This window comes from Triticum dicoccoides, chromosome 4B (genome assembly GCF_002162155.2).
Source record: "Triticum dicoccoides isolate Atlit2015 ecotype Zavitan chromosome 4B, WEW_v2.0, whole genome shotgun sequence".
NCBI lineage: Eukaryota > Viridiplantae > Streptophyta > Magnoliopsida > Poales > Poaceae > Triticum > Triticum dicoccoides.
The window spans coordinates 284848562-284872756 of NC_041387.1; positions in this window are offsets into that span (position 1 = coordinate 284848562).

A 24195-nucleotide genomic window follows, 5' to 3' on the forward strand; every position below is an offset into this window, starting at 1 on the left:
TTGTTACTCCACAGGGAATTGAAGTTGACAAAGCCAAGATTGAAGCTATTGAGAGTTGGCCGCAGCCCAAAACGGTCACACAAGTGAGGAGTTTTCTTGGCCTCGCTGGATTCTATAGGCGTTTTGTGAGAGATTTCAGCACCATTGCTGCACCTCTCAACGAGCTTACAAAGAAGGATGTGCCTTTTGTTTGGGGTACCGCACAGGAAGAAGCCTTCACGGTATTGAAAGATAAGTTGACACATGCTCCTTTACTCCAACTTCCTGATTTTAATAAGACTTTTGAGCTTGAATGTGATGCTAGTGGAATTGGATTAGGAGGTGTTTTATTACAAGATGGCAAACCTGTTGCATACTTTTCTGAAAAATTGAGTGGGCCTAGTCTGAATTATTCTACTTATGATAAAGAATTATATGCTCTTGTTCGGACTTTACAAACATGGCAACATTATTTATGGCCCAAAGAATTTGTTATACATTCTGATCATGAATCTTTGAAACATATTAAAAGTCAAGCTAAACTGAATCGTAGACATGCTAAATGGGTTGAATTCATTGAGACTTTCCCTTATGTCATTAAACACAAGAAGGGAAAAGAAAATGTTATTGCTGATGCATTGTCTCGTCGCTATACTATGCTTTCACAACTTGACTTCAAAATATTTGGTTTGGAGACCATCAAAGATCAATATGTGCATGATGCTGATTTTAAAGATGTAATGCAGAATTGTACAGAAGGAAGAATGTGGAACAAGTTTGTCGTTAACGATGGATTTGTGTTTCGTGCTAACAAGCTATGCATTCCAGCTAGCTCCGTTCGTCTTTTGTTGTTGCAGGAGGCGCATGGAGGAGGATTAATGGGACACTTTGGCGTGAAGAAGACGGAGGACGTACTTGCTACACATTTCTTTTGGCCAAAGATGAGACGGGATGTTGAGCGTTTTATTGCTCGATGCACTACATGTCAAAAAGCTAAGTCACGACTCAATCCTCATGGTTTATATATGCCTTTGCCTGTACCTAGTGTTCCTTGGGAGGATATATCTATGGACTTTGTTTTAGGTTTACCTCGAACAAAGAAGGGGAGGGATAGCATATTTGTTGTCGTGGATAGATTCTCGAAAATGGCACACTTTATACCATGTCATAAAAGCGATGATGCTGTTAATGTTGCTGATTTGTTCTTTCGTGAAATTATTCGCTTGCATGGTGTGCCAAATACTATTGTTTCAGATCGTGATACTAAATTTCTTAGCAACTTTTGGAGATGTTTATGGGCTAAGTTGGGGACTAAACTGCTTTTTAGTACTACTTGTCACCCCCAAACTGATGGACAAACTGAAGTAGTCAATAGAACGTTGTCTACTATGCTTAGGGCTGTTTTGAAGAATAATAAGAAAATGTGGGAGGAATGCTTGCCTCATATTGAATTTGCTTATAATCGTTCATTGCATTCTACTACTAAGATGTGCCCTTTTGAAGTTCTGTATGGTTTCCTACCTCGTGCACCTATTGATTTGTTGCCTCTTCCATCTTCAAAGAAGGTTAATTTTGATGCTAAACAACGTGCTGAATTGATTTTAAAAATGCATGAGTTAACTAAGGAAAACATTGAGCGTATGAATGCTAAATATAAACTTGCTGGAGATAAGGGTAGAAAACATGTTGTGTTTGCACCTGGAGATCTTGTTTGGTTACATTTGCGTAAGGATAGATTTCCTGATTTGCGCAAATCAAAGCTAATGCCACGTGCTGATGGTCCCTTTAAGGTGTTAGAGAAAATAAATGATAATGCATATAAACTTGAGCTGCCTGCAGATTTTGGGGTTAGTCCCACTTTTAACATTGCAGATTTGAAGCCTTATTTGGGTGAGGAAGATGAGTTTCCGTCGAGGAGGACTTCATTTCAAGAAGGGGAGGATGATGAGGACATCAATACCAATGTTACACCCACAGCCCCTACTGCTACATATACGGGACCAATTACTAGAGCTCGCGCACGCCAATTAAATTATCAGGTACTGATAGAGGCGGAGGTGTCCCATCTTTCGATGAGATGGTGGATTTCGCTTTGGTGGAAGTCGACTTTGACGATCCGACTACGAACGTGCGAGGACGTCGCGCCTTAGCAATCGCTAAACCAACTCCGAGAGGTTATTGACCACGCCGGAGCACGATCAACCTGACCACGAGGGTCTGTTTCCTGCGAGCAAACGAAGAACAAGCAAGAAACTAAGATTGCAATCTGGATATTGTGAATACAAGATGAAAGCTTTATTGATCAAGGTGGGGTTCTGTGACGCCTTTGTCTGGTCGTTGAACACAAACGAAGTACGCGAAGTTGCAGCTATGGCGAACTTTTAATCTAAACAAAACCCAAAGTCTAAACGATGCCCTAAGGGCTGTATATATGGAGCAAGAGGGGGGAATTTCGTGGCCCTTGGTGGAGGGGTCCGAAATCAACCCTATCTCTTGTTTCCCCACACATACGGACTCTAAAAATAGCCTATACTTATGTATTTCGAAATTACATGGGCCTGGCCCAATAATAATGTGACGCAGCACCTAAAATAGCCTCGGGACGAAATTTATGAAGTGGCATCTTGTATATTTCGTCCAAGGCTTCATGCACCCATTATGGTGGCTTCAAAGTCCTGAAATCATCACTTGTAACTCCGTTCTTGTTTCCCTTGCGCATGCCATCATCTCCATGCTTGTTCTTGCTCCAAGGTTCATCCTTCTCCAAGCTAGGCCCTTCATTTGTAAGCAAAACAAATGTATCCAATTTAGGCAGCATCATATTCTCATGAACATTAGAATCATTACCAAGAAACGAAAGTACCTGGTAATTTAGTTGGCGTGCACGAGCTCTAGTAATTGGTCCAGTATGTATAGCAGCAGGGGCTGTGGGTGTAACAATTGTATTGATGTCCTCATCATCCTCCCCTTCTTGAAATGAAGTCGTCCTCGATGGAAGTTCATCTTCCTCACCCAAATAAGGCTTCAAATCTGCAATGTTAAAAGTGGGACTAACCACAAAATCTGCAGGCAGCTCAAGTTTATATGCATTATCATTTATTTTCTCTAACACCTTAAAGGGACCATCAGCACGTGGCATTAACTTTGATTTGCGCAAATCAGGAAATCTATCCTTACGCAAATGTAACCAAACAAGATCTCCAGGTGCAAACACAACATGTTTTCTACCCTTATCTCCAGCAAGTTTATATTTAGCATTCATGCGCTCAATGTTTTCCCTAGTTCACTCATGCATTTTTAAAATCAATTCAGCATGTTGTTTAGCATCAAAATTAACCTTCTCCGAAGATGGAAGAGGCAACAAATCAATAGGTGCACGAGGTAGGAAACCATACACAACTTCAAAAGGGCACATCTTAGTAGTAGAATGCAATGAACGATTATAAGCAAATTCAATATGAGGCAAGCATTCCTCCCACATTTTCTTATTATTCTTCAAAACAGCCCTAAGCATAGTAGACAACGTTCTATTGACTACTTCAGTTTGTCCATCAGTTTGGGGGTGACAAGTAGTACTAAAAAGCAGTTTAGTCCCCAACTTAGCCCATAAACATCTCCAAAAGTGGCTAAGAAATTTAGTATCACGATCTGAAACAATAGTATTTGGCACACCATGCAAGCGAATAATTTCACGAAAGAACAAATCAGCAACATTAACAGCATCATTGCTTTTATGACATGGTATAAAGTGTGCCATTTTCGAGAATCTATCCACGACAACAAATATGCTATCCCTCCCCTTCTTTACAATTCTGCATTACATCTTTAAAAGCAGCATCATGCACATATTGATCTTTGATGGTCTCCAAACCAAATATTTTGAAGTCAAGTTGTGAAAGCATAGTATAGCGACGAGACAATGCATCAGCAATAACATTTTCTTTTCCCTTCTTGTGTTTAATGACATAAGGGAAAGTCTCAATGAATTCAACCCATTTAGCATGTCTACGATTCAGTTTAGCTTGACTTTTAATATGTTTCAAAGATTCATGATCAGAATGTATAACAAATTCTTTGGGCCATAAATAATGTTGCCATGTTTCTAAAGTCCGAACAAGAGCATATAATTCTTTATCATAAGTAGAATAATTCAGACTAGGCCCACTCAATTTTTCAGAAAAGTATGCAACAGGTTTGCCATCTTGTAATAACACGCCTCCTAATCCAATTCCACTAGCATCACATTCAAGCTCAAAAGTCTTATTAAAATCAGGAAGTTGGAGTAAAGGAGCATGTGTCAACTTATCTTTCAATACCGTGAAGGCTTCTTCCTGTGCGGTACCCCAAACAAAAGGCACATCCTTCTTTGTAAGCTCGTTGAGAGGTGCAGCAATGGTGCTGAAATCTCTCACAAAACGCCTATAGAATCCAGCGAGGCCAAGAAAACTCCTCACTTGTGTGACCGTTTTGGGCTGCGGCCAACTCTCAATAGCTTCAATCTTGGCTTTGTCAACTTCAATTCCCTGTGGAGTAACAACATAGCCAAGAAAAGATACTCGGTCGGTGCAAAAGGTGCACTTCCCAAGGTTACCAAACAAACATGCATCACGTAGAGCAATAAAAATAGCACGTAAATGTTCCAAATGTTCTTCCAAAGATCTGCTATAAATCAGTATATCATCAAAATAGACTACCACAAATCGTCCAATGAAAACACGTAAAACTTCGTTCATTAGTCTCATGAAAGTACTAGGCGCATTAGTTAACCCAAAAGGCATGACTAACCACTCATATAATCCAAACTTAGTTTTAAATGCTGTTTTCCATTCATCCCCCAACTTCATACGAATTTGATGGTATCCACTACGCAAATCAACTTTGGAGAATGTTGTAGAGCCACTCAATTCATCAAGCATATCATCGAGCCTAGGAATAGGATGACGATAACGAATAGTAATATTATTAATGCCTCTACAATCAACACACATACGTGATGTACCATCCTTTTTCGGCACTAGAATAATAGGAACATCACAAGGACTAAGGGATTCGCGTATATAACCTTTGTCGAGAAGCTCTTGTACTTGACGCATAATCTCCTTCGTCTCCTCTGGATTGGTACGGTATGGTGCACGGTTTGGCAGTGAAGCACCGGGAATTAAGTCAATCTGATGCTCAATCCCTCGAATAGGCGGTAATCCCGGTGGCACGTCTTGTGGAAAGACGTCAGCGAACTCCTGCAAAATGTTAGTGACAGCAGGAGGCAAAGAGGAAGGCACGTCCTCGAATGAAAATAATGCCTCTTTGCACACAAAAGCATAGCAAACAGATTTGCTGAAATCTAGCTCATCAATATCAGATTTGGTGGCAAATAAACATGCACTTTTCAATTTAATTTCAGAAGCAACACTAGATGGTTTATTATTAGGCTTCATTTGTTGCTCAAATTCTTTTGCCACAATCTGATTTTCACTCTTATTCGTCTCCTGTTTTGCTTTATTAGCTCTATTAATATCATCTTTCAAAATGGAATCAGGAGTCATCGGAAGCAAAGTAATATTTTTATCCTTATGAACAAGAGTATAGTGATTGTTTCTACCATGGTGTACAGAATTTTTATCAAATTGCCATTGTCTACCAAGTAATAAGGAACATGCTTGCATAGGTACCACATCACAATCAACATAATCAGCATATGTAGAGATACTAAAATGCACACGAACAGTACGTGTTACCTTAACCTTGCCGCTGTTGTTGAACCATTGGATGTAGTAAGGATGTGGATGTGGTCTTGTGGTGAGAGAAAGTTTCTCCACCATCTCCATGCTAGCCAAGTTGTTGCAGCTCCCTCCGTCTATTATGACGCGCACAGAACGTTCCTTCACAACTCCCTTGGTATGGAACAAATTGTGCCTCTGATTTTGCTCAGCTTGTGTGACCTGCACACTCAAAACACGTTGAGCAACTAAACATTCATACCTGTCAGCGTCTTCAGGAGCCATGTATTGCGTCTCATGATCAGAATCATCTCCACCATGTTCTTCACGTGTAATAAGAGCCAAAGTCTCCTCATCATAGTCACTAGCAGACTCATATCCACCATCAGCGGTAGCAATCATCACACGCGGAGATTTGCATTCCCTCGCATAATGACCTCCTCCCTTACAACGACGACAAATAATATCACTTGTGTGCCCTGTTGATGCCATGGAAGAAGAAGAACGCTGTGCAGGCCCCGCAGGTGCGCTCTTGGCAGATAATGGTGGTTGTGCCTGTTTTCTTGTATCACGGCTGGAGGTGGCACCGGATGGAGGTGCTGGTGCAGTTGAAGTAGAAGATGTGCGTGGTGTCCATGATGAAGGTCGGCCTGCAGAAAAGTTAGTTCGCCCCAATGCTTGTCGATCCTGCACTTCACGTTCAGCTTTACAAGCAAGATGGAATAAACGAGTGATATTAGTATACTCCTTATAGTCTAGAATGGTCTGAATCTCTCTATTTAATCCACCCAGAAAACGTGCAAGCATAGCTTCATTCTCCTCAACAATACCACATCTAATCATGCCAGTTTGTAATTCCTGATAATATTCTTCTACAGAATTTTTCCCTTGTCTTAAACGCTGCAATTTTTGAAGCAATTCACGTTGATAATATGGTGGAACCCAACGCGTACGCATAGCAGTTTTCAAAGCAGCCCAAGTAGTTGGAATAGGATATAATCTACAATGTTCAGACCACCATACACATGCAAAACTAGTGAAAGCACAAACAGCAGCAGCAACTCGTCTCTCCTCAGGATATTGTAAACATGTAAATCGTTGTTCAGTTTCTAACTCCCAAGTAAGATATATATCAGGAACATACCTACCCTCAAATGGTGGAATATTCAATTTCAGTTTAGGAATATGGACATCATCTCGTACCTGAGGTGGTGGTGCAGGCCTACCATTACGAATATATACCTGAGGTCGACCTGGTGGTGGTGGTGGTGGTGGCTGCTCGTAGATCTGATTTTGATCAACCTCATCCTCATAATCGCCCGCATACTCATCATCCTCCTGGGTACCAGCAGCAGCAGTAGCAGGAGCCAAAGAAACACCAACAGCAGTAACAGCGGCACCAGAATTTTGTCCTGGCTCAATAGGAACACGCTGTGCTCGTCCATACTGATTCGGAAGGGGGCGTAGTTGTTGTTGTTGCAGAGGTGCGACAGGTGCAGCCGGTGGTGGAAGACGCGCAAGCAGTTCATTAAATCTGTTATCGAGCTTTGTTTCGAACGTCTTCTCAAGGCCAGTGATCTTCTCCATGGCCTCTTCAAAATTGTTCAGCACATCTTGTACCTGTTCAGTCATCATTTGCTGAAACTTATCATGAAGCTCCTTGTTCGATAAGTTCTCCCAGTCAATCTCGTCGGCTTGTGATCCTGGCATGGTTAGCAGCAATAGAAACACACAAGAATATGATCCTATAGACTACTAAGAAGTGGTGGTGGTGTATCACAAATCCGTCAAGCAAATCTCAAATTCTTACCAGTTCTTACCCAGCAGCAGGCGGTGATAGGCAACCGTTGTAGTCAAAAACTCTCAAAGCTTGGATAGAGCGATTACCAGGGAGAGTCAAACACACGACGTAGATGTATGTGGAGCTGGGAAGGCTTATAGTATGGTAGCAAAAAGGGTCAGCAATAATCAATTCAGAGATGCAAAGTTGAATAAACGCTCAACGACAGTACTGTGCTGGTCCTAGGCTAGACTGTGCTAGAGACGCGAGCCTAGAACACCAACAAAATCACGGCGCGGCACGTAAACAAGGGAAAAGCACACTCTGAAATTTTTCTTTTCGCTCTCTTTTTTTTGCGAAAAAGCACTATAATGGCGAGTGTCTCAAAACTCTTCCTAGGTCAAACTGACAGGATGGCACGAAATTTTTTTTTCGACAAATTTTTTTTTTCGACTGCCCGGACCCAAAAACTGGAAACGGGTCAAAAAAAACTTCCTATAATGGCACCTGTCTCAAAACACTCAGAAACACCTAAAAATAGGATAGCCAGAAATTTTTTCGAAAAATGTGTTTTCGAAAAATTTTGGGCCTAAACGGAGCGTGGCTACCTGACTCTTTTTTTTTCCGAAACCTACTCCGGCAAGGAAACACGAATCGGAATCTAGATGGATCTCGAAAACAAACCTAATATGACAAGAACTCGGATTGGTGGTGGATATATGGTGGTAGATGGCAGCGGTGGTGGTATATGACAGCTGTGGTGGTATATGGATACGGATTCGAAGCGGTGGCGGATAAGCGGTGGTGGTAGATGGCAGGGGTGATGATGATGGTGTGGCGGCGGCGTGACAACTTATGACCAGAACTCGAAACTCTAAAAGACTAGACTCTAAGACCAGCAACTAGAAACGACGATGCAACCGCAAATTCAACAAAGCAAAACCCTAAAAAGATTATGCAAAGGCTCAGATTGGTACGGATATGATGAACTAACCCTAATTTTTTTTGTGGCTTTTTCGTGGACTGTAGGTATGAAGAACAGACTCGATCTAAACTACGAAAAACTGTAAAATCTCACCGAGCAACCTGGAAATCTGATACCACTTGATAGAGGCAAAGGTGTCCCGTCTTTCGATGAGATGGTGGATTTCGCTTTGGTGGAAGTCGACTTTGACGATCCGACTACGGACGTGCGAGGACGTCGCGCCTTAGCAATCGCTAAACCAACTCCGAGAGGTTATTGACCACGCCGGAGCACGATCAACCTGACCACGAGGGTCTGTTTCCTGCGAGCAAACGAAGAACAAGCAAGAAACTAAGATTGCAATCTGGATATTGCGAATATAAGATGAAAGCTTTATTGATCAAGGTGGGGTTCTGTGACGCCTTTGTCTGGTCGTTGAACACAAACGAAGTACGCGAAGTTGCAGCTATGGCGAACTTTTAATCTAAACAAAACCCAAAGTCTAAACGATGCCCTAAGGGCTGTATATATGGAGGAAGAGGGGGGAATTTCGTGGCCCTTGGTGGAGGGGTCCGAAATCAACCCTATCTCTTGTTTCCCCACACATACGGACTCTAAAAATAGCCTATACTTATGTATTTCGAAATTACATGGGCCTGGCCCAATAATAAGGTGACGCGGCACCTAAAATAGCCTCGGGACAAAATTTATGAAGTGGCATCTTGTATATTTCGTCCAAGGCTTCATGCACCCATTATGGTGGCTTCAAAGTCCTGAAATCATCATTTGTAACTCCGTTCTTGTTCCCATTGCGCATGCCATCATCTCCATGCTTGTTCTTGCTCCAATGTTCATCCTTCTCCAAGCTAGGCCCTTCATTTGTAAGCAAAACTGATAGAGGCAAAGGTGTCCCGTCTTTCGATGAGAGGATAGGTATCGCTTTGGTGGAAGTCGACTTTGACGATCCGACTACGAACGTGCGAGGACGTCGCGCCTTAGCAATCGCTAAACCAACTCCGAGAGGTTATTGACCACGCCGGAGCACGGTCAACCTGACCACGAGGGTCTCTTTCCTGCGAGCAAACGAAGAACAAGCAAGAAACTAAGATTGCAATCTGGATATTGCGAATATAAGATGAAAGCTTTATTGATCAAGTTGGGGTTCTGTGACGCCTTTGTCTGGTCGTTGAACACAAACGAAGTACGCGAAGTTGCAGCTATGGCAAACTTTTAATCTAAACAAAACCCAAAGTCTAAACGATGCCCTAAGGGCTGTATATATGGAGGAAGAGGGGGGAATTTCGTGGCCCTTGGTGGAGGGGTCCGAAATCAACCCTATCTCTTGTTTCCCCACACATACGGACTCTAAAAATAGCCTATACTTATGTATTTCGAATTTACATGGGCCTGGCCCAATAATAAGGTGACGCAACACCTAAAATAGCCTCGGGACGAAATTTATGAAGTGGCATCTTGTATATTTCGTCCAAGGCTTCATGCACCCATTATGGTGGCTTCAAAGTCCTGAAATCATCACTTGTAACTCCGTTCTTGTTCCCCTTGCGCATGCCATCATCTCCATGCTTGTTCTTGCTCCAATGTTCATCCTTCTCCAAGCTAGGCCCTTCATTTGTAAGCAAAACAAATGTATCCAATTTAGGCAGCATCATATTCTCATGAACATTAGAATCATTACCAAGAAACGAAAGTACCTGGTAATTTAGTTGGCGTGCACGAGCTCTAGTAATTGGTCCAGTATGTATAGCAGCAGGGGCTGTGGGTGTAACAATTGTACTGATGTCCTCATCATATGGATCTGCAGAAGACAAGTTGAACTTACAAGGAGGGGATTATTTTTATTACATGGTCGGAACAATCATGGAACTTACAAGAACATTGTCTGAGAAATGGAATCAAAGGAGAACAATCATGGTCGGAACAACAGTTGCTAAGGATCAAACACAGATACCAGATGAACTTACAAGAAGGGGATTATTTTTATTACAAGAAGCTTCCAAGATAAGTTCCACATCGGGTCCATGGGCATGAACACAAAGTTCAAGGTCGACTCCCACTTCTTCAATGCATAACCTTCTATTCACTCCTCGCTTTCGATGAAGTGGTAGTGTTGAAAATTTTATCTGGCAAAACACTAGAAGAGTATGACTCGTGAAAACTCTCGGGTTCACACGGATTAGGGAAGGCTTAGGTTCAACCCATAGGGGCATCTTAGGAACATATACCACAAACTTCAAGACTAATTAACACCAGCTCGAAAGTAGAGCATGGTTCACAAAAAGAGAGGATATTATTTACCAAAGGCATTATGTATCAGGGAAGAACTCGCAAGGTGATTAAATATGAGGGGCACTATCAGATAGAAATCCAACAAAGGATCTGGTGGTCCACAAGGGATCAGATGTGAGCATCGGTACCCAACCAGAAGAAGAAAGAATGCAAGGAGATCGGATATAGAAACAACTGACTAATTCAAAGCTCAATTACAAAAGAATTATGATTTTCAAATCAAGGGATCAAAGAAAACGCTCTGATCAAGTATGGATAAGTTGAAAAGACTTATGGGCACAATCAACCGCCAATTTGATTGATCGAGGACCAGCTCAGGTTCAAAGTGACGCCTGAGCCGGAAAGATAATTTATAAGGATCAACTGATGGTTGTGTGCATGCGCACACCTGTTGAATCAATAGGATCAAAATGGGAATCACAAAGGGTTTTAAGGGATATTGCTAGACATATGGAATTAACCATAATGCAAGCAGGCAAGAATTTCAAGAGCAATAGGCTAAGAAGGATTTCAGAAGATCGAATAGTATTTCGAAGAAATTTGTGAAACACAAGAACAATTGGGGATGAGCAGATACTCGGGAAGTGCGAGGAATTATCCGTAGGAGTATTCACGTGGTAAAGAACTGCAAGGCAGTAAGCTCAAAGGATTCTCGGGGCAATAGAGAGTATTTCGGGGCATCTTGTAATAATAAGATCATCAGGGAATGATTGTATGAACGGCAAGAGCATGTAGTTACACATAAAGATTTATCGGTGGTATGTAATTGCAACAGCGAAGGGCACAAGGGTTTCGGGGAAACATCGGAGAGTATCTTCGAAATTTTCTGATGCAGCAAGCGATCATCTGGACTGAAGGGGCTCTCCGGGAGAAAGTATTTTTGAGAACCTAAAGTTAGATTTTAGCAAAATCATTTAACCCGAATAGAAAAGAGATCAGAGTCCCGGAGTAAAGATCGAGGAGGAAAAGATCCTAACACCACCCAATGGCGATGTGGGCCTGTAAGCCGCACAGCCATGTTAGTAAAAGTTTTTTAATGACTAGACTCAACTTCGGCCAAGGATTTGGAAAGGGGGATCCTACAGGCAGTCGGCTCTGATACCAACTTGTGACGCCCTCGATTCAATCATACACTAATCATACACGCAAATGTGTACGATCAAGATCAAGGACTCACGGGAAGATATCACAACACAACTCTAGACACAAATTAAAATAATACAAGCTTTATATTACAAGCCAGGGGCCTCGAGGGCTCGAATATATCAGCTCGAAAACACAAGAGTCGGTAGAAGCAATAATATCTGAGTACAGACATAAGTTAGACAAGTTTGCCTTAAGAAGGCTACCACAAAAGCAACATTGATCGAAAAGGCAAGGCCTCCTGCCTGGGAGCCTCCTAACTACTCCTGGTCATCGGCGGTCTCCACGTAGTAGTAGGCATCGACGATGGCATCTGGCTCCTGGGCTCCGACATCTGGTTGCATCAACCGGAAAGAAGAAGAAAGGGGGAAAAGGGGGAGCAAAGCAACCGTGAGTAGTCATCCAAAGTACTCGCAAGCAAGGATCTACACTATATATGCATCAGTATCAATGAAATGGGTTGTATCTATGGACTGGACTGCAGAATGCCAGAAGAGAAGGGGAAAGCCTAGCCTATCGAAGACTAGCATCTTCAAGCATCTTGCAGCATTCAGAAGAGTACAGAATAACATAAAGTAAAGTAGTAGTGTTATCAACCTCGACCAGAGATCCTTTCTCGACTCCCTGCGAGAAAGTATCCCAGAGCCATACCATCCAGTTATCACCTCAAGTACACAGTTCTAGTTGTATCGATCGGGATACAACTCCAAGTGTCCATTACCATAGCACATGCTATCGGTGGATGTTTTCTTCCCTGCAGGGGTGCACCAACTTACCCACCATGCTCAATTAACTCCGGCCGGACACACTTTCCTGGGTCATGCCCGGCCTCGGCCAAACAATATGCCGCAACCGGATCTAGGCTTAATAGAGAGGTCAGCACGCCGGACTAAACCTATGCCCCCAGGGGTCTTGGGCCATCGCCCCGGGAACTCCTGCACGTTGCGAGGGCGGCCGGTGAGCAGACCTAGCTACCTCCTTAAAAAAGGCAGGTGCTTACCAGTCCAACCCGGCGCACGCCGCTCAGTCGCTGACGTCTATTAAGCTTCGGCTGATGCATATGACGCAGAATGCCCACACTATGCCCATGTGATGGTTAGTGCTATCAGGCCAGAGGCCCCTCGGATCAAATATCCAAATCGTAGTGGATTAGGAACGCGCGGTAACAAGAGAGACTCACCAAAGATGTGACCCCGTTGCCCCGTCTCGAGGACTTGCGGCAAGGGCTAGGAATGCCCGACCACGCCTCGTAATTATCTCGCAGGCACCCTCCAGGTCAACCCGTCTCCACATCACTCGCGGGTACCCCTGAGGGTCAACCCGACTTTCCAAGTAACAGTTGTAAAGTCCAAGTATTCGTGTGTCCAAACATCAAGGGGGAAACCCGAGGAATCACCCCGGGTGAATTCCACTCGATGTAATCATCAAGGTGAACATAAGAGGATCCACCCTCAAGGTTCACACTTGAAGGGTTGCACGACAGAGCCGTATCGGAAGTGGTTAAGGAGGAAATCACCCTCGATGACCACGACCGGATAGCTACACTACAGAGATCTCATCAGGAGTGATGTATGAGGTTCCACCCTTGGCACTTGATGGTAACTCTGCAGAGTCGAGCAACAAAAGGGGCGAGATGTGATGTGAGGTGTCGGGCTCTGGTCGTCGATCACATTGATCGAGTCGTCGATGATGAAGCAGGGGCAACAAGGACCAGGTGGGGGTCACTGATGGATCACTAACCAACCTATACTAAGCAGTTTAGGATAAGCAGGTACGTAACAATAAGCAGGTTACAAAAGCAGGCTATGCATCAGAATAGGAGCAATCAATTATAGTAGCAAAATCTAATGCAAGCATGAAAGAATGGAATGGGCAAAATCGGGATGATCAAAGGGGGGGCTTGTCTGGAAGCTCCCCTGAAAGGGAAGAAGGGTCGTCATCGACGTAGTCGAACACAGGGGCAGCATCAGTCTCGGGGTCTACTAGAGAGAAGAGGGGGAAGAGACAGTAAATACAGAGCAAACAAGGCATCACAAGGCATAACATGGCAATACGCAACGCTAGGAGTGTTCTAGCGTAGCGCTGCACGATACAGGTGAAGGGGGAATTCAACCGGGAAGGTATTCCCGGTTCCGGACCTGTGTCAGACAGATGACCGGAGGGGGAATATTCCATGTTCAGATATTTAGAGGCATCTGACAGGTAAACGTACCGCGTATTCGAATTCGTCCCGTCGTTTTGAGCAACTTTCATGTAGAAAACATTTTCATCGGAGTTACGGTTTATTTTGTCTTAATTTTCAAAGCTTTAAACATTTCTGGAATTATCTTTAATTCGAAAATCTAACTAAAATGCTAGATGCACCCGGTGCAGTGCACCCAGCAGTGCACCAGAGGCTGACCATTGGGGCCAAGTTGACTGCTGATGCAGCAGTCAACAGTGGCCCATTGACTGGTCAACAAGGCCCCGGGGGCCCACTTGTCATTGAGACGTTTATTTAAAACAGAGGGTTAAACATTTTGTTAGTGGTTGGGGCCCAGTTGTCATTGATACAGTGGGCTAACTAACACTAAAATTATGCCCGGACTAATTAAATCCTAAGACAATTAAGCAGGCCAGCCACACATGCCGAGGCATAGTCGTGCCTCACACACGTGTACGCACATGGTGGCCATGGCACAAGAGGCATACGGGAGTGGCCAAGAGATGCGTGAGTGGCCAGGGCTCATACGGAGCAGCAAGCAAAAAGCAGCAGCAGTCAATTGATCAGCGGCGGCGGCGGCAACAGGGCAAGTAGAAAGCAGCCGGCGGCAACCAGTAGCATTAGAGGGCAGCAGCAGCAACATGTAGCAGCAGCGGCAGCAGTGGGAGGCTTCAGCAGAGAGCAGTAGCAAGCATGCAGTACCATCACACAGCAGCAGCAACACAGAGCAGCGGAGGCACATAGCAGCGCAGCTAGAAGATGAGCAGCACACGAGCGCGGGGCATGCGGGCGAGCGGCAGCGGCAACCCAGGGAGCAGCAGCGACAACGGATGGGCGGCGGCAGGTAGCGGGACGCCACGAGGTGCGCCGAGGCAGACCAGCGCGCGGGCCAGTGTGGTACGGGGAAACGCACGAGGCACGTGGCCGGCGCGAGTGACGGGCGCGGCGCGCGCGAACTGGCGGAGGCAGGCGCGAGTGGGGCCGTCCAGGGGCGCGGAAGCAGGAGCTTCGGTCTCGGCGGTGGAGCGGCAGTAACTGCAAAATCAAGGGGGAAACAGTGGGAATCGAGGCTGCTCACCGGGAGAGGGCTAATGGCGAGCTCGTACGGGGCCGGGAAGGATGAGGAGGCGCGGATCGACGGCAACGACCGGCGGCAGAGGTTGAGGAAGGCGGCCGATCCCGGGGCTTGGCGGCGTCCTTGCTTGAGCTGGGCCTTACAGACGACGTGGTCGACGACGGGGAAGCGGACGAGCAAGTTCCTAGGGCGCGGGGAGCTCGGTGTGCGCGAAGACGATGAAAGCCATGGCGGCGGTGACTCTGTTGCGGAGGGGAGAGAGGAGGGCGTGCGAATGAGAGGGTGAGTGGGGGCTAGGGTTCGCCGGGGGGGTCGACGAGGTCAAGTAGGCGTTGGCCACGGCCGGGAGACGACGAATGCTCTGCGCGTGGCCATCCGGCGACGTGTGCGGCCATGGCGTGCTCGGCCATCCCTGTAGCAGGAGGAAGAAGAAGAAGGCCGGCTTAGGTGGGTCGGGCCAGCCTGTGCACTTGTTGGGCCAATTGCACAATGCACTTTTCCAAGTTTCTTTTTCTATTTCCATTTCATTTCAGACTCTGTTAGGGATTTATTTAAGTGATCAAATGACTTTACTTAAATATGAAATTTGGCCAAATAATACTAGGTACTATTCTTGGTCTGTACAAAAACTTTGGGGGCATTTGGAAAGGTCTAAAGATTTTCTTAAAAATTGAAAAATCAACTTAGTTGTTGTTGAACCACTAAATTAATTCCCAAGGCATTTTGGGAATTCAGATAAGATTGGTTTCATCATGAAAAATACTTAGGGATTTTATGGGACATTACCAACATTTTTATTTTAATGTTTGAAGAAATAAGATGATGATGATTAGCAAAAATAATTGTGATGGCATGACACCATTAATAGGAGTTTACTGTAGCATGACACCCAAGGTGTTACATGGTACCACAACAGGATTTTGGGAGGACACGTGGTTAGGGGAGACGCCGCTAGCCTTACAATATCCCACCTTCTATAATATTGTGCAACGTAAGGACGATTGCGTGGCTTTAGTATTACAAGCGGTCCCATTAAATATCCAGTCCAGGAGGTCCTTAGTTCAGGAGGTTAGAATTCTTGGCTTCACCTTGTGCGGAGATTGATGGATGTTCAACTCTCTGACCAGCCTGATTCCTTCTAGTGGAAGTTAAATTGGAAGCAGGGTGTTTATGGTCAAATCTTTGTACTTGGATCTAATCAATTCTGGCTCAATCCCAAGATTGATTCATATTTGGAAGATTAAGGTTCCCTTGCGAATTAAAATATCCATGTGGTTTGTCCAGAAGCAAGTGATCCTTACCAAAGATAATTTGCTTAGGCGACGATGGGTACGTAGTACACGTTGTTGCTTTTGTGACCAAGATGAAACAATACAACACCTTTTCATTGATTGCCCTCTCGCGAAGCTACTTTGGCGCACCATTCATATTACCTTCAATATTACCCTCCAGAGAACATTGGCACGTTATTTGTGACATGGTTAACTGGAGTAGGCTTAGTTATTGCGGCACACATTCGGATAGGAATATGTGCTTTATTGTGGGCTATATGGAACTGTAAGAAGGATATGATCTTTAACAGACAAAATATTTTGAATTTCTTGCAAGTCATCTTCAGAGCTACGGCATGGATCCATACGTGGTCCTTACTCACTCCTACAGACTCCAAGGAGCATTGGGCTATTGGGTGCAGCCATTGGGAGATAGTAGCGCGGGGTATATCTTCAACCGGTTTGGATGGCGACCCATTAATAGGATAGGTGTTTAGTCATCTCATCCTGTTTTATGCCGGTTGTGGCTTTATTTTCTTTCCAATATTTTGTTTTATTTTGCTCCATTTGCGAGCTTTACTGGATTGTAGACTATGTATTTCATTGGAACCTTTTAATAATATGGCCGCATGCATCTGTCGGATGCAAAGACCGGGGGTGATCCTCCTTCTCAAAAAAAAGTAGTTGGTGGTAAAGAAGTGTTAATCCAGTCAGTGGTGCAAGCCTTCCTAGTTTACTCCATGGGATGCTTCAAGCCCCCACCTGGATTATGTGAGAACATGAATTCTCTGGGGAAAAATGGAGGGAAGAGGGGTGTTGCATGGGTCTCGTGGGATGTGATGACGAGACCGAAATTTTTGGATGGCCTGAGTTTTAGGGATTTTTAATTATTTAATTTAGCCCTCCTGTGGAGGATTTTGCAAGAACCAACTTCTCTCGGTGCCAAAATACTAAAAGCAATATATTTTCCACTTCTTTTCCAGATGCTACAGTTGGGTCCCACCCTTCTCAAAAAATTAGAAAAGACGCACTTGCCCGTCCTTAAGCTGAGACCCTTACTAATCCAACAAGTCCGCCAAATGACCAGGTCCAAGGTATAAAAGACATAGCAAAAAAGTACAAGCATACAGAGGATACAAGCCCAGAGGCGAATACATTGTGGCGCAGCGCTAGTAAAGGCGGGTAAAACAGTGATTGCTCTTGAGGTAGCTGAGGGCGAAATGCAGAGGTATGTCGGTGGTGTCCCTATGTCGATCGGCGTAGCTTAGTACATATTGACCGCACCCTTGTGATGAGCTCATCCACGAGTCCTTTGTCCCGTTGCTTTGCCAGAAGCTTCCACAGCTGCAAGAAAGACACCATTTTATATAGCATCTCAGTTGGATGCCTGATAAGTACTCCCTCTATCAATGTTTGTTTCTGGTAGTCCAAAGAGACCACGCAAGCGCCCCAAAACCTAGCCATGTAATCCTCTTATCCCTCTAGGTAATGGCTGCTACAAGCCGGTAAAAATCTGAAAACCCACTTGGGTTCCACGCAGAACATGTTGTTGAACGTACGTCACTCCACATAAATCGAGCCATAATGCATCGAAATAAAATATGATCCCGGTATTCACTCTCCCCACACCAGATGCATTTGCCATCGCCCGGGCCATGTCGTTTTTGCACCTGGTCCCCACTTGCGATTCTATTGCGGGTGACTTGCCATAAGAAGATCTTGATTTTGGACGGCAGTCATGCTCCCCACAGCCTGGACAAGTCGCATGGAGTCATGGACTTGAAGATCTCCTTATACAAGGATCATGTGGAGAATTGTCCGGACGGCCCTAATCACCAAACGACATCATCCTTATGAGGACTAAGGTGGTGTGCAAGTCTTCCCACTCGGTGGTTTCTGCGTCCCCTAAGGGTCGCTGGAAACATGGTGACCATCGCCCCTCCCACCAACTATCGGCCACTTTGGCATTCTGGTTCTCAGCGATCGCAAAAAGTGTCGGGAAGCTGTCCCGAAGTCGCTCATTGATACGTCTCCAGCATATCTATAATTTTTTATTGTTCCATGCTATTATATTATCTGTTTGGATGCTTTATATGCATTAATATGCTATTTTATATTATTTTTGGGACAAACTTATTAACCTAGAGCCCAGTGCCATTTTTTGTTTTTTTTCTTGTTTCTCAGTTTTACAGAAAAGAATATCAAACGGAGTCCAAACGGAATAAAAGTTTCGCGATGATTTTTCTTGGACCAGAAGACACACGTAGGACTTGGAGATGAAGTCGGGGGATTCCCGAGGCGTCCACAAGCCTCAGGGGTGTGCCCTAGGGGGCGCACCTTGAGGGCTTGTGGGCCCCTCGAAGCTCCTCTGACCCTAATTCTTGGCCTATAAATTCCCAAATATTCCGAAATTACCAGAAGTGTCCACCAAAATACTTCTTTGCCGCAGCAACCTTCTGTACCCATGAGATCCCATCTTGGGGCCTTTTCCGGCACCTTGACGGAGGGGGATTCGATCATGGAGGCCTTCTACAACAACTCTATTGCCCTTCCGATGAAGCGTGAGTAGTTTACCACAGACCTACGGGTCCATAGCTAGTAGCTAGATGGCTTCTTCTCTCTCTTTGATCTGCAATACAATGTTCTCCTTGATGTTCTTGGAGATCTATCCAATGCAATATTCTTTTGTGGTGTGTTTGTCAAGATCCGATGAATTGTGGATTTATGATCAGATTATCTATGAATATTATTTGAGTCTTCTCTGAATTCTTATATGCATGATTTGATATCTTTGTATTTCTCTTTGAATTATCAGTTTGGTTTGGCCAACTAGATTGGTTCTTCTTGCAATGGGAGAGGTGCTTAGTTTTGGGTTCAATCTTGCGGTGTCCTCACGAAGTGACAAAGTAGGGGTAGCGAGCCACGTATTGTATTGTTGCCATCAAGGGTAAAACGATGGGGTTTTCATCATATTGCTTGAGTTTATCTCTCTACATCATGTCATCTTCCATAAGGCGTTACTCCATTCTTATGAACTTAATACTCTAGATGAATGCTGGCTTGATGTGTGGGTTAATAGTAGAAGATGCAGGCAGGAGTCGGTCTACTTGACACGGACGTGATGCCTATATTCATAATCATTGCCTTGGATATCATCATAATTTTGCGCTTTTCTATCAATTGCTCGATAAATTTGTTCACCCACCATATTATTTTCTTTCAAGAGAGAAGCCTCTAGTGGAACCTATGGCCCCCGAGTCTATTTTCCATCATATATTTTCAGATCCATAAACCAAAAAACCCAAAAATGCCTTGCTGCAATTTATTTGTTTTTACTTTGTTTTATGTTTTAGTTATATTTTATATCTATCTCTATCAGATCTCATCTTGGCAAGTGACCGTGAAGGTTTTGACAACCCCTTTATCGCGTTGGGTATAAGTGTTTGATTGTTTTTCAGGTGCATAGATTGGAGACTTGCTTGTACCTCATACTGGATTGATATCTTGGTTCTCAAACTGAGGGAAATACTTATCTCTACTTTGTTGCATCTCCCTTTCCTCCTTAAGGGAAAAACCAACGCAAGCTCAAGAAGTAGCAGGAAGAATTTCTGGCACCGTTGTCGGGGAGGTTCTACATCAAGCCTACCAAGTACCCACCATAAACTCTCATCTCGTGCATTACATTATTTTCCATTTGCCTCTTGTTTTCCTCTCCTCCACTTCTAAAACGGTTTCAGAAAAACACAAAAAGATTTGCCTTTTTATTCGCTCTTCTTTCGTTCGTCTTTTCGTGTGCCTCTATGTCTTACTTGGTTTGTTTGCTCATTCGCTTGGTATAATTGTGTATGTATTAAAAATCAAAAAACAAAAAGGTTTATGGGTCCACTTAAAGATTTCTACTTGGATCATCTTCGATCCATATGTGCTCGTGCTGAAACTCCAACTAGTTTAGTTGAGGGAAAATCTTTAGATGAGCATGCTCATATTGTGCGTCACCATTTGTCTGAAAAAGGGAGACTCTTACGGAATCAAATAAATTGTTTGGTTTGTTATGCTCGGAACCTTTGTGAACTTTGTGATTTTACTTGTTGCTCCAAGAACCCTAAAAAACACCTTCCCTACCTATGTGAGTTTAATGATAATGAAATCTTATCATCTTATGAAAAGGTTGTTTATAGCTACTATGATATCAAATAAACTAAAGAATTTGTTGCTTTTAAGGGTGCTTATGAAGTTGCTTCTTTGATTGAAAAGTATGATATTACTCTCTACAAATCTGAAAATTTTGACATACTTAAATATATGTATGAAAACTATGCTCATAATGCCTATGTTAAGGAATTTATTGAGAGAATGATCGTTGCTTTGGAAGAAAATAATGATATGCATGAATCTATAGGTCATTATGATTTCGTTGATTTGATTGAAATATCCCATGTTGAACATGATGCTTGCTATTCTTATGGCTATGATGCCAATATTTATGGAGATGAATTTGATGTAGTTCCTTATGTTAAACATGAGATTATTGCTATTGCACCCATACTTGATAGTTCCTTGAATCAAAAGCATGATTGCAATGATGTTATTATAAATTATATTAATGTCAATTGTGCTAATAATATGCAAAACCCCAAGCTTGGGGATGCTAGTTTTGCTATGTCCGCTACTTATTGCAATGATCATGATTGGGGTGATAATGCTTCTTATGATCTTGAACGGGTCCGGCTCATGATGATTTCACCCAGTGGATGTATGACATGGATATTCAAACAAATGAAGACTGCATGTTCCTTGGCGACTTTCATTACATCTGTGGCCCTGAGAACCGCAATAAACCAGGAGGTGATCCTAATGACATGTTCACATTTAATGACATTATCTGTAAGCATAACTTAATTGAACTACCACTCAAGGGCCGTCTGTATACATGGAGCAATATGCAACAGGATCCTTTACTAGAGCAACTCGACTGGTTTTTCACCTCGCTCCACTAGACTCATGTGTACCCCAACACGCTAGTTAAACCTCTATGCAAGCCAGTTTCGGATCATACTCCTTGTGTGGTAAGCATCTAAACAAAGATTCCACATGCCAAACTATTCAGATTTGAATCCTATTGGTTGCTTCACCCTGGCTTTATGGATGTGGTCAAAAAAGTTTGGGATCGGCCTATCAACTCAACTAATGCAGCCACGATTCTTTGCCGAAAAATCAAGTTACTACGTCAAGAATTAAAAGCATGGAGCAAGAATATCTCTAGGCTCTCGGTGGAAATTGAGAATGCAAACAAAACCCTCACTGAGTTGGATGATCTCGAAAACCTAAGACCTCTCATTATTCGCGAATGCAACTTTCGTAAGATCATCAAAAACACCTCCTGAGATTATTGGACTATCAGAAGCAGTATTGGAAGAAGAGATGCACCATTCGTTGGGTTAAGTTCGGAGACGAGAACACTAAATTCTTCCAAGCAGTTGCAACAGAACGTTACAGGAAAAACAATGTTGCTATCCTTCAAACTCCAGAGGGACTGATGGTGGAGGATCATACGGGCAAAGAAGCCATCCTGTTTCATGCATACACTAATAGATTTGGCACTTCCAACCCAACACAGATGCGGTTCGATCTTCCTTCCCTAATTCGGCCGACTGAGAACTTGGACCACCTCACGGTTCCATTCACCAAGGTAGAGATTGACCTGGTAGTCAAAGAAATGTCTGCCGATCGTGCACCAGGCCCAGATGGTTTTAGTGGGTTGTTTCTCAAGGCTTGTTGGCAAATCATTAAAGAGGACTTCTATACACTTTGTGCTCAATTCCATGCAGGTGATCTTAATCTACAAAGCATAAATGATGGCCTAATCAATCTGATTCCCAAGAGTGGATCTCCCACCACAGTCAATGATTATCGTCCAATCACTCTGCTCAACTGCTGCCTTAAACTCATCACAAAAGCTCCTGGCCAACCGATTACAAAAAGTTATCCTGCGCATTTTACATCGGAACCAATATGGCTTCATCAGAGGGCGTTCAATCCAAGACTGCCTGGCTTGCACATTCCGATATATTCATCAGAGCCAAGATTCCAAGCGACAGATAATTCTCCTAAAGTTAGACTTTGCAAAAGCCTTTGACACAATCGAGCATGAAGTGATGATCGACATCATGAAACATATGGGGTTCAATGAAAAATGGTTGTCATGGATAAGAACGATTTTTCCGCTGGACGATCCTCTATTTATCTCAATGGAGTGCCGGGCCGACAATTTCACTGTCACCATGGTGTCCGTCAGGGTGACCCACTCTTCCCTCTCATCTTCGTCCTAGCTGCAGATCTCCTACAATCAGCAATTAATGATGCCTTTAGGAGAGGTCTAATAAACTTGCCCTTCCCCTCCAATGGGAATATGGACTATCCTATCGTACAATACGCCAATGACATGATCCTACTCATGTCTGCCTGCCCTAGACAAGTTGTGATCATCAAGAACATACTGTCTGACTATGCTCAATCCGTTGGCTTGAAGATCAACTTCCACAAGTCCACACTCATCCCCATCAACTTGGATTCTGAATTGGCCACCAATATTGCAGCGATTTTTGGATGCTCAATTGGTTCTATGCCCTTCACCTACCTTGGCCTGCCCCTCGGCACTTCCCGAACCACGGTTCAAGATTTCATGCTGCTTGTCAGCAATATTGAACGGAACCTATCATCAATGCTCTCGCTTATGTCTTATGCTGGGAAACTTACATTGCTCAACACTATAGTCACATCTTTTCTCATTTATGCAACATATACACTAAATTTCCCGCCAAAACTCATTGAAATGCATGATAAAATCAGAAGGAGATGCCTCTGGGTCAAGAAGACAGACCAGGGAGAGAAATGCAACTCTCTTGCTTCCTGGGACATGGAATGTAAGCCCAAAAACAAGGGGCGGCTTGGAGTGATAAACCTCAAGATCCAGAATGAAGCCCTCCTCATGAAGTTCTTGCACAAATTTTATAACAAGTTGGACATCCCCTGGGTGCAACTCACTTGGGACACGTACTATAACCAAAAAATCCCGCAGGCTATGGATCCAGTCGGATCCTTCTGGTGGCGTGACGTGCTCAAAGCTCACGCCTACTTTTTGAGGGATCTCTCACATCAACATTGTCTGTGGCACCACAACCCTCTTTTGGAAAGATCTATGGGATGATCAACTGCTTCAGGAGTCACACCCCCGGGCTTTCTCGCATGCAACCAACGAAGATATCTCCATCAGAGATTTCTTGGGGATCATGTCTCGCTGAGCGGCCTTTCACCTACCGCTCTCTCCCCAAGCGCTCGACGAGATAAGGCACATGCAGACGACCACGTCATCCTTCCAACCCATGGCTGCCTCGTCGGATGTTTGGCATTACGTTTGGGGCAAAACCATCTTCAAATTCACAGATTATCACCGCTTCTTCAGGAATGTTCAATATCATCAAGTGTTCATGTGGCTATGGAAATCCAAGTGCACAATGAAGCTGAAGGTTTTTGCATGGCTATTACTCAATGATAGGCTGAACACCCGGAATATGCTCAAAAGACGCCACTACAACATAGGTGATGACCACAACTGCCTCCTGTGTGGACTCAACATTGAAGAAACGGTCGAACACATGATCTTCACTTGCTCATTCAGTAGGCAATGCTGGCGAGCTCTAGATATTAATTGGGAACCATTCTCTGGTCGGGTGCAAGCTATCGAGGATTAAAAAAC